Genomic DNA, 10040 nt, shown 5'->3' with positions numbered 1-10040 from the left:
TTTCCATGGTGCTGCGTTCATGCGCCAATGACTCCACAAAGGCTCTGCTCATGTTCGTGATGGACCCCTCCATTCGCTCCACACTCACAGCGACCCTGAAGACAAAACCTGCCAGAGATGCCTGCACCTGTTCCTGGAGTTCCTCTGGATGGACCCAAAGGCAGAGGGTCGACATGCAGCTGAGCCGAGATGGGAGAGTCCTGCGCCCTCTGACTAGGACTCTCCACTGCTGTCCCTGTCTCCAGGGATGCTCACTTGTGAGCTGTGATACACCAGGTGACAACACTACTCTATCTCGCGATGGACCCACCGAGGTGTGAGTGTCTGCGCTGGTGCTGGGTCGGCTGAACTCTGCTGACGCTGCGCCCTCAGAGGTTGCAGCTTCTTCTGAGGAGTCTGGAGACTCAGGCTGTTCCTCCTCGATAGTGGGGACGGGTGCTTGTGATGGTCCTGTGGAGGAGTAAAGGAAAGAATCAGAGATGTGAGGCCAAGGTTACATGCACATTGCATCTTGCAGATGATCATAAGTCCATCTGTTAGAGCTTCAGAATCAGTATCGGCGACTCATGCAATGTCAATGAGAGAGATGGAAAACTATTCTGTCACCAGCTTTCTCTGATGCACCAGTCTGTCCGTCCCCCACTTGCGCATCATCCTCCAGTCCCAAAATCTCCAGGACCGCCTCCTCCCAAGGGGTGAGGTGGGCTACTGAGCGTAGCCCTCCTCCTGTCCTCGCTCTTTCCCCCTTATTGTGAGCTCTCTTTTCCTGCAATGAGGGAGCCAAGTGGAGTTTGAGTGAGAATGAAGGAGTGAGTGTAGAGAATCCATAGCATAGATGCTTAGAAGGAGACACAGATGGAGTGAGTTGACAAGACCAAGAGCCTCCCTGTGTTTTGTAAGTTATTTTCATAGCATCACAGTGATAGGGAGTGTGAGGGCTGCATAGTCAAATAGTTAGGTGAATGTGACCATAGAGAGAGAGGGAATCGGTAAGGGTGCAGGGATGTCAGTGTCAAGTGGGATGTGGAGGAAGAGGTTGCTAAAGCTGAGTGCTGGTGAGGAGAGGCAATGGGGATCAGATTGAGGGTGATGGCAAAGTCATACTCACTTTTCCAGTGCGCAGAAGATCATGAAATCTCTTCCTGCACTGAAGCCAGGTTCTGCGGATGAGGGACGAGTTCACCTCCTGGGCCACCTGGACCCACACAGCCTTCGTTTGCTGGGGAGGCTTCTTCCTCCCTGAAAAAGGGAAGAGCACCTCCTTACTAGCTCTTGCTCCCTCCACCAAAGCCTGCAGGGTGATGTCATCAAACCTCGGAGCAGACCTAGGTCTCCCATTGCTCATTCTGCCTCCAGGTCCCTCTCACAGCAAAGGCCAAAAGGTTGGCAGTCTGCAGAAGAAGCAAGGCTTCTTGCAGACCTTAAATGCAGCAGCAATGATGACGTCATTGGAGGCGAGTTTCAGACTGAAAAAACTAATTGGGCCATGGGTTCCCACACGTTGGAACTCAATTGCCCAATTATGTGAAAATCGCATCAATCTTCCACATCGATTTGTAGTTGGGTGGATAACACGAAAAGTGAATGATACGACACCAGCCTGCCCCATGAAAAAATCCAGCCCTAAATCTCAAAGGATTTTAATAGTTCTTTCATAAACCCATTCTCCACAAAAGCAAAAATAACAACAAGGCCAAGCTTTTGTAAGGAATTAATAGCGGGGCTGGGGTTATTTGTCTCTGGCCAGTCAGAAGCCTCTGAGCTGCTCCAGGGACCCCCTTGTGGTTTCGAAGTGCTCCCCTATTCCTGAGTTCTGACCCCTGGACTTATTCGGTGGCGATGTAGACAGAAAACAATGTGACTCGTGGTTTGGGTGCAAAACAGAGCAGTATTTATTGAAAACAAAAGAAAGAAACAACTTAAAATAATCAATATGGCTCTTATGCCTGGTACAACACTTTTGCTTAAATGCAGTACACTTAGTGTCCACTAGAGGGCTCCCTACTCAGTGCAACTCTCCTTTGATTAATACACACAGTACACTCAGTGTCCACTAGAGGGCTCCCTGCTCAGTGCAACACTGCTTTTATTTTAAATCCAGTACTTTTTACTTAAAAGACCCTTTACTCACTACAGCACCTTAGCTTAGTGGCTTTTACTTAAAAACACAGCACTTTAATACAGTTACATTAAAAACAGCTAACAGCGTTCACCACAGCACTCCTTTGCTTGGTGCAACACCCCTTTTAATACAGTTTTAAATACAGTACTTTAAAATAGCTACTCCTTTTAATACAGTTTTAAATACCGAATCCAGTATTCACTATAGCACTTCTCTGCTGTGTGCAACACTGTCTTACTTAAATAGGGGAGGAAAAACAGACACAACGAGGGAAATCGACTAAAATCACAATTCTAATGAAATTCCCACTTTACTCCCATCCCTATGCCTATTCTAAGTTGCCTTGTGGAAGGCCAGAAAAATATATGCTCACCACTGCAATGCCAGCTCCGTGCCCTGCGAACTTAGATCTTCACTGCCCCGAAGTGAAAAACACCCCAGTGTTTTAAAAGTAAACTGCTGGTGTTTTGCTTCCACAGGCAGACTCCCACACTGTAGAGGCACACGGAGGCAAGGCCAGAGAGAGAGCGAGAGCTTCTGGGAAGCTATCTTTTATACCCCCATTTGGGGCCCGCCCAGCTCCGGAGGTTTCTGGGCTAAAACAAAAGGGATCCAACTGCCCCATTGTCCAGTAATGGGTGATTCATCCAAACCCATTCATTTTAAACTGTTCCTTTTCTCAGTTCAAATGTCTCTTCTGTGCTGAGCTTTGAATGTAAAGCTGCAGTTTAAATGTGTCTTCATTGTGTGTGATGGGCTATTGAACCATTTCCATTCATCCTGATGGGTTTTGAATGGAGCTGTATTACTATGTAAACAGCTTGGGAGGAGTGTAAACAGAAGGCCATTGTTCTGTGGTCACCCGAAACTGCAGTCTGAAGTGGATAATCCTTTGTGTACACAAAGTAGCAGTTTCTGTAAACAAACATCAATTGTCTCTGGAGGGAGGGAACTCCCGGAACTGCCTTTGATTGGCAGTTTAGTCAGCCATCTTTGATCCTCCTTTTTCAGGTCGATTGTCTCTGTGTCCTGACACGAGGTCGGGCAGCCATCTTTGATCACCCCTTTTTCTCACACACACACACACACACAAGCTGCTTCCAAGTCCTTTTGTCTTCGGCCATGCGGTCTGATGGCCATTTTTATCCCTGGAAATTTAAAAGCACATCGCCCAGGGATTCTTTAATCAAAAAAATTAATCTTCAGAACTGTAAATTATTGCAAATTCTTACACTTTAGTGGCTAACATTGTAATGCACTAATGACATCTTCCCGCAGGAACACTCCACTGCTTAGCTGTTAATCACTTTACAATTATCACATCGGGGCAAAAAATGCATCCTTTCATTTTCTTTCTGATGGAAAGCGATGGCCATTGCACATCCTGCTTAATTAAAGAGAAATTCCAGCCTCCAATCACCTTCTAATAGATATCTAGTTCCTATCAATAAATCATTTACAGCACTTCATTTACGCAGACAAAAATCAAGCATCACTTCCAATGAGAAATTATTCACGTTTGAATAATTTATTTGCAAATTGTTAACATGCAGGGAAACAGTGAATAAGAGGAAATAAAAACAGAAAATACTGGAAATACTCAGCAGGTCAGGCAGCATCTGTGGAGAGACCATTCATCAGAAATGGAAAAAGTTGGAGATGTAACAGGGTTTTAAGCAAGTGTAGGAACAGGGAAAGGGGGGAGGGGAGGAAAGAACAAAGGGAAGGTCTATGATAGGAAGGAAGGCAGGAGAGATTAAGAAATAAAAAGGATGATGGTGCAAGGTAAAAGGAGGTGGTAATGGGACAAGTTAAGAAACAAAAAATGACTCTAGATGAAATGTAAATGGCAATGGCAGGATGAAAGACAGCTGCCATGTGAGAGAGAAAAAAAAATGAAAAAAAATATAGGGGCCGAGGTTATGGTCTGAAATTGTTGAACTCTATGTTGAGTCCAGAAGGCTGTAAAGTACCTAATCGAAAGATGAGGTGCTGTTCCTCGAGCTTACATTGAGCTTCATTGGAACAGTGTAGTAAGAGGCCGAGGACAGAGAGGTCAGAGTGGGAGTGGAGCGAAGAATTAAAGTGACAGGCGACCGGAAGCTCGGGGTCACTCTTACGGACTGAATGGAGGTGTTCCGCAAAGCGATCACCCAATCTGCGCTTGGTCTCCCCAATGTAGAGGAGACCACATCGTGAGCAGTGAATACACTATACTAAATTGCAAGAAGTACAAGTAAATTGTTGTTTCACCTGGAAGGAGTGTTTGGGGCCCTGGACAGTGGGAAAGGGCATGTGTTGCATCTCCTGTGCTTGCACATGAATCTAGAGTCATCTTTTGTTTCTTAACTTGTCCCATTACCATCTCCTTTTGCCTTGCACCATCATCCCTTTTGTCTCTTAATCTCTCCTGCCTTCCATCCTATCACAGACCTTCCCTTTTGTTCTTTCCTCCCCTCCCCCCTTTCCCTGTTCCTACACTTGCTTAAAAACCTGTTACATCTCCAATTTTTTCCAGTTCCGATGAAGGGTCATCGACCTGAAATGTTAACTCTGTTTCTCTCTCCACACCTGCTGAGTATTTCCAGCACTTTCTGTTTTTATTTCCGATTTCCAGCATCCGCAGTATTTTGCTTTTGTATTAGTGAATAAGAGGACTTTCATGAAAATGAGAAAAAATTAGTTTTGTCAGTAATAGTTAACAGAAGAAGAACTTTGTCTTAATCACTATCACGTTCTGTGATAGAAGGAAAACAGTGAACATAAAGGCATAAGCCACTGTAAGATTTTTATGCAGTTTCTGCTGGCAGCCAGCTGTATGATATAATATTATTATAAAAGTCTGCCTATTCCCTCTACAAATCTCAATCATTCTCTCGAAGAGCATTAAAATATTTTAAAGGGCTAAAAATTAATTATAACCAAGGATTGGGCGGTGTCAGTAGAAAAGTTGGAGAATTAGCACCAGGTGCAAGTGCTTTAGACTGCACGAAATATTTGTGCTCACTGCTCAATACAATGATTGGAGTCCTAAATCTAGTCTTAAAACCCAAGCTCATTGGCGTTAGACTTAAAGGGTGGACCAATATCGAGTGCAGTCTAATCGCAACTCATCATTGCCACAGGCATTTTTCACTACTTAAAGGGGAGGTTCATTGATGCTGCAGCACCTCATTCTCAGCATTGCTGGCTGTGCAGCTGCCTCAGCAAGGGGAAGGGGAAGGGGAAGGGGAAGGAGAAGGAGAAGGAGAAAGAGAAAGAAAAAGAGAAGGAGAAGCAGAAGCAGAAGCAGGAGGAGAAGGAGAAGGACTGAACCAGGTGTGCTCATGACAGGTCCATGACCCAGGGAGAGAGCCTGCAGATTCTCCGATGAAGCATTGGAGGCATTGGTTTTCACTGTGGAGAGACGGAGGGTGGTGCTCTACGCAGCAGGTGGCAGAAGGCCCTCGCCACAAGCCTTCCACACCATGTGGAGGGAGGTAGCGTGGCATGTCTCGGGCAGCATTGTGGTCCCCAAGACCTACACCCAGTGCGGGAAGAAATTTAACAACCTCACTCGGGTGGTCAGGGTGAATCAATGCTTCAACAAATGCTACATACCACTATCTGTACCACAATCTTCACACACTGCCCAAAGTACCACACCCCCAGCACTCACCCACGAACAATCTCTACCCAGCAACACTCATACCCACATCTCACACTTTGCACACAATGACAGCTATTCAACTATGGCAGACACAAGGGTCATTAGTTATTAGAATTCATGTGATATGTGTGATATGTTTATGCATAAATGTATTAATGGAGTTTGGAATATTTTGTGGTCTCTCTCATTTCACCTTTGCGCCCAGGAGGACACTGTGATACACCATGAGACAGGGATTGTATGATGGGGATGTGGTGAGCTATGGGGATCTGGAGTTTCATTCATGTGAACCGCAGTCTAATGAGCCAGTCCATGGACAGCCCGACCAGAAGGCTGATTATCTTGTTGCCTCCTCTTTGCCTCCTGTTCCTCCTCTTCCTCCTTGTCCTCCTCCTCATTCTCATCCTCCGCTGCCTCATCCTCCTCCTGAGGTGGTCCCGCAATCCCTGCTGGCAAGGGCTGGCCCGCTATCCTGGCAAAGCCACATGCATGCTCGTCCAGCTTCTCTCTGGTGATCGGGAAGCCAATGTAGTCCCTTCTCCTGGTGTAGTGAGCCTCAGTGACCTCCCAGATGCAGCGATGGATGGCAAACTGTGAGATGTTAGCTATGTCTCCTGTTACAGACTGGAAGGATCTGCTGGCAAAGAAATTGAGGGCCACAGTGACCTTGACTGCCACTGGGAGAGCTGTGGTTGCCTTGGTCTGAGGCTGGAGGTATGGTTGCAGGAGGAGGTACACTGCTCCTTGCTTAATTGAAAGTAGAAGTGCTCTCGGAATACCCTCGGAGTTTAAGGCCTTCTGTTGAGAGCCCTGATGGCCCTCCTCCTCCCTTTACTCCCATGTTCCCGTATTTCTCATTGCCTAAGCTCCCTCCACCGTAGATCCTGGGGGGCGTGGTCGACTGCTAGTACAGCCCCCATTAATGTTACCAAGTGTAGCAGTTTGAATCTTTGAAGAATAAATGTAACTACTTTTTAGTTGGCAGAATACTCTTGATACAAAAGAACCTTGAACTTCCTCAATGAAACTGTTGCAGTGGGTGAAACTAACAATAAACCACTGAAACTGCACTAACTTGACAGCTGCGAGTGATTACTGATGATCCATTTAAATAACGTCCCTGGAGCCAGCTTCCTGGTGCTGAATGCCAACTCTCCCTGTCAGTGTTTACTCCAGGCAGTGAGGTAACTGGCAAGAATCAATTTTGCAAATAGGCCAGCCAGTGCACGTTGCACACTCACTGATGTCACGATCTACCTGGCGTTGATGTTCCTGGTGATACCTCTTACTGGCGGCGCTACGGGGTGGGGGGGGGGTTCGAATTTGGCATGCAGTGCTCGATTCACCTCGCCATCTACTGGCATTAATAGGAGGCACTAAGGGGACGAAGTTTTCCCCCTTTTGAATCTTGTCTGTCCCATGGAAGTGACATAAGAAAAACTAGGGGCTAGATTTTCAGTCGCTTGCGCCAGCAGTTAGCGCCTTAAGAGAAGTGTTTTTCAGGCGCTATGCGTGTAGCGCCCGGGCGCAGCGCAGTTTGCGCCCCGCCCCAAATTAAGTTGCCCGTTAACGCCGGCGCAAAGTTTAGCGCCCGCCCGGATGCGCGCGCAGAAAATGACATCACATCCTCGTGCAACGCCCTTTGTGCGCCCCGATTCCAAACTTCAGTCGGACCGCCCCATTGTGCGGCTGGCGGCCGGAGCGTTTGGAAAAAGGAACGCAACACAACCAGCACGGGCCCCGGGGGGCGCAAATTAAAGGGGACGTACTCTCCAGTATAAAGGCCAGCCTTTTTTCAGAAAACACTCTTGTGCAACGCATTTCTGGAGACACAACAAGGAGGATAGCTAACTGGTTTCAAGCAGCAAGAGCCAGGTATTTTTGGACTCAGGCCAGAGCGCTGCAAGTGGCCTTTTGGAAATTAGAGTGTTTGCCAGGATTTGATGGGGGTTGCATGGGGTGCCAACGCGGAGCTGCAGCTCCATGTCCGTAGGGCTCGCAGACGCATTGTGAGAGGGGCAGCCCTGGCTAGAGGCAGAGGGGGCTACAGGCGTCGGCCACGTAGGCCTTACCCAGTCAGGCTATACCGCCAGCAGCGCTCCTACCTAAACATGAGTGCCGCGCGATGTGTTAAAAGGCTCCGATTCCGAAAGGAGGTGATTGCAGAGATCTGCCACCTGCTTCGCCGAGATCTGCGGCCAAAGCTCAGGTGCAGGACGTCTCTGTCGGTGGAAGTGAAGGTGACGGTGGCATTGAACTTCTATGCCACCGGCTCCTTCCAATACGCTGCTGGGGACATAGCAAACATCTCCCAGTACGGCGCGCATCGCTGCATCCGCCAGGTGACTGAAGCACTGTTCAGAAGGAGAAGCCAATTCATCTCCTTCCCCATGGCCCTGGAGAGCCAGCATCAGCGCACATTGGGATTTTCCAGACTTGGGGAATTCCCCTTGGTGCAGGGCGCCATTGACTGTATGCATGTGGCTTTGCGGGCCCCTCTGGAGCATGGCGAGCAGTATTGCAACAGGAAGGGCTACCATTCTCTGAATGTGCAGCTGGTCTGTGACCACAAGCAGCGCATCATGGCAGTCAATGCCAGCTTCCCAGGCAGCAGCCACGATGCCTTTATCCTGCGGCAGAGTACTGTGCATGACATGTTCCAGGCACAGCCTCCCCCAAGAGGATGGCTACTCGGGGACAAAGGCTATCCTTTGTGCACCTGGCTCATGACCCCGCTCCGCGCGCCCAGGACCGCTGCTGAAGAGGCCTACAACGAGAGCCATCAAACCACCCGCAACATCATCGAGCTAACTATTGGGGTCCTCAAGCAGCGGTTCCGCTGCCTTGATCGCTCCGGAGGAGCTCTCCAGTATTCGCCGGACCGGGTCTCCCAATTTGTGGTGGTTTGCTGCATGCTACACAACCTGGCTATCCGCAGGACTCAGGCACTGCCACCTGACGTTGGACCAGCACCTCAGGAGGAGGAGCAGGAGGAGCATGAGGAGGAGGAGGAGGAGGAGCAGGAGTACGTTCCCAGGAGGGAGCGACCAGGGCCAAGGGCCGCACGACGCCACCTTATTACACGGTACTTCTAAGCCCCCTGTCAGGGAATGGCCAGGGGCCATGAGGGAAGATGAATGCAGCCGCTCCGCAACCCCTCAGCCGGCGAAGCCAACAAACACTAAGAAGAACAACCATGGAGACTGCATGAATAAAGATAATTTTTTATTACACAAAAATGAAAAGCCCTTCCCACATGAATCCCCAAAAACAATAAACGGGCCCCACAAAAAGCCCAACAAACGACTCACTCCCACAAACTGGGGAGGAGTCACTCCACCTTTCTTCAAACCGGGCCTCAACGTCGGCCTAACGCAAAAAATAAGCCCTCCAACAACACAACCATGGGCAAAATAAAGATGGCCACCGCCATATAAAAGGAAAGCTGGCCACACCCTCTAGTGAGTGGCCCGCGAGGGCGAGACCTTGCCCAGCCTTTTGCCTCCCCTGCCCGGCCTGCTGCTCCTTCGCAAGCTCTGCCCAGTGGCTGCTGCGAGGCTGGGGGAAGGTGCCTGAGGCTCAGATGCCCTTCCGCCAGATGCCGCTGGGGGGCGGCCTACACGGCGTTTGGGCCTCGAGGGGCCGTCTGCTGAGTGGCGCACCTGAGCCTGGCCACCATCAGCTGCAGCCGCTTGCCCTTGACGCCCCAGTGGGGGAATGGCGGCGACGGATGGCGCAATGTGGGCCAGCTGGCGTGTGGGATGCGCTGGCTGGTGCTGTGGCGCGGTGGCACTCGGCCGGGCCCGCACTGCAGGATCCGCAACAATCAGCCGAGGGGCGGCTTGCTGGGATGGTCCAGCGCGGCGGCTGCCCTGGCGATGCCTGCCTGAGACAGCGCGTGTGGCAGCAGTGAGTGCCCCTGTGGTCCTGGTGTGCGCACGCATCACAGCCGCCAGGGTCTTGACGGCATCAGTCAGCATGCGGCCACTCGCGGCAGTTGCTGCCCCGAACTCGCGCACACTGGTCGCCAGCGACTCGATGGCCTCAGGCATGCGCCCCACCACGCTCATGAGCTCCGTGTGGCGCCGGTCCGAATCCTCGGCCATCTTATCCAGCTTCCGCACCTCCTCCGAGGTGAAGGTGTCCGGACTGGAGTCGCGACTCTCCCGCTGGGGAGGAGGGGGCTGAACTAGGGGACCCTTGCCGCGTTGGTGGCGGCGAGTGTGCCGAACAGCAGCACTCCCCTCTGATCCTTCCCCCCTTTGGGGG

The sequence above is a fragment of the Somniosus microcephalus genome, chromosome 4 (assembly GCF_052327205.1).
Source record: "Somniosus microcephalus isolate GS21.2 chromosome 4, FLI_Smic_1.0, whole genome shotgun sequence".
Classification (NCBI taxonomy): Eukaryota; Metazoa; Chordata; class Chondrichthyes; order Squaliformes; family Somniosidae; genus Somniosus; species Somniosus microcephalus.
This window is presented reverse-complemented; position numbering follows the sequence as displayed.